Source organism: Theropithecus gelada, chromosome 6 (genome assembly GCF_003255815.1).
Source record: "Theropithecus gelada isolate Dixy chromosome 6, Tgel_1.0, whole genome shotgun sequence".
NCBI classification, from domain to species: Eukaryota; Metazoa; Chordata; class Mammalia; order Primates; family Cercopithecidae; genus Theropithecus; species Theropithecus gelada.
The window spans coordinates 118,050,782-118,052,901 of NC_037673.1; the positions used below are offsets into that span (position 1 = coordinate 118,050,782).

Below are 2,120 nucleotides of genomic sequence, written 5' to 3' on the forward strand. Positions count from 1 at the left end.
ATGAAAAAATGCTCATCATCACTAGCCATCAGAGAAATGCAAATCAAAACCACAATGGGATACCATCTCACACCAGTTAGAATGGCAAGCAGTAAAAAATCAGGAAACAACAGGTGCTGGAGAGGATGTGGAGAAACAGGAACACTTTTACACTGTTGGTGACTATAAACTAATTCAACCATTGGGGAAAACAGTGTGGTGATTCCTCAAGGATCTAGAACTAGAAATACAATTTGACCCAGCCGTCCCATTACTGGGGATATACCCAAAGGATTATAAGTTATTCTGCTATAAAGACACATGCACATATATGTTTATTGTGGCACTATTCACAATAGCAAAGACTTGTAATCAACCCAAATGTCCATCAGTGACAGATTGGATTAAGAAAATGTGGCACATATACACCATGGAATACTATGCAGCCATAAAAAAGGATGAGTTTGTGTCCTTTGTAGGGACATGGATGCAGCTGGAATCCATCATTCTTAGCAAACTATCACAAGAACAGAAAACCAAACACCGCATGTTCTCACTCATAGGTGGGAACTGAACAATGAGATCACTTGGACTCAGGAAGGGGAACATCACACACCGGGGCCTATCATGGGGAGGGGGGAGGGGGGAGGGATTGCATTGGGAGTTATACCTGATGTAAATGACGAGTGGATGGGTGCAGTAGACCAACATGGCACAAGTATACATATGTAACAAACCTGCACGTTATGCACATGTACCCTACAACTTAAAGTATAATAATAATAAATAAATTAAAAAAAAAAAAAAAAAAAGAAATCACTTTGGAAATCTGTTTTAAATCTGTGTTCTATTTTAATGGATTTTGTAAAGTTAAATCATATGGAGTGACGCAAATTCCATTTAGATATCAAAGTCTCTTTCAAAACATAGACAGTAATCTATTTTACAGAAGATGCGGGGTTTTATATTTTTTTTAAAAAAATGTAAATTTGTTCAATTATATATAAAGCAACTGTGGATCACCAAAACATGGACTGTCATAAAACTTACAAAATAAGTTCTTACAAAATAAAGGAATATTGACACTTACAAGTTGCATTCAAAAAATGTTTGGGGAGAAAAACTCTCAGTTGTTATGCTACTTTAATGAAAGCTAGCATTTTATCAACTGTGATTTAAAATATATATATATATAGAGAGAGAGAGAGAGAGAGAGAGTTATGGCGGGGAAAGACTCAAAAAAGCTGTGGAACTAGGAAAGGTTTTTTAAAAAGAGAAGTTTTTCCCTTAAGTGGTAAGAAATGGGAAACTAAGCTTTTGGGACCTGGCCCAGCAAGAGGCACCATCATGGGAGTTCACATCCGCCACAACAAGGACCCAAAGGTTCAGTGCAAGGAGCCCAAGAGACAGGATCTACCTGAGGCTGTTGGCCAAGCTGTACAGTTTTCTGGCCAGATGAACCAACTCCGCATTCAACTAGGTTGTGCTGAAGACGTTGTTTATGAGTTGCACCAACCGGCCATCTCTGTCCCTTTCCGGAATGATCCGGATGATGAAGCTTCCCGGTCAGGAAAACAAAACAGCCATGGTTGTGGGGAACAAAATGGATGACGTGTGGGTTCGGGAGGTGCCCAAACTGAAGGTGTGTGCACAGCGTGTGACCAGCCAGACCGCAGCAGCATCCTCAGGGTGGGGGGCAAGATCCTCACTTGCCACCAGCTGACCCTGGATGCCCCCAAGGGCTGCAGCACCGTCCTGCTCTCCGGTTTTCACAAGGGCCGAGGGGGTACCGGCATTTCGGCAAGGCCGGCAGTACCATGCACAGCCACACCAAACCCTAAGTCTACTCCAAGGGCCGGAAGTTCGAGTGCGCCGGAGGCCTACGGGCCTGCTGAGGCTACAAAAACAAACCCTGGATCCTACCCTCTTATTAAAATGATTTTGGATACTGACAAAAAAAGAAAGAAAGAAAGAAAGAGAGAGAGAGAGAGACAGAGACAGAGAGAAAGAGAGAAGAAACTATGGCTCCTCCTCAAGTGAAATCAAAGCCTGCTAAAAGATGCCTGGAAAGCATTTTACAAGGTTTCTTTTCCCAAAGCTTATCAAGGGTATAACAAGGGTTTTCAAAATTTAAAAAGAGG

At 41.9% G+C, this 2,120-nt stretch overlaps 1 pseudogene; it reads left to right on the top strand.

The window, feature by feature from the left end:
* The first annotated feature begins 1,326 nt into the window (after nt 1–1,326).
* On the top strand, nt 1,327–1,913 carry LOC112627066 (annotated as a pseudogene).
* The last annotated feature ends 207 nt before the right edge of the window (nt 1,914–2,120 follow it).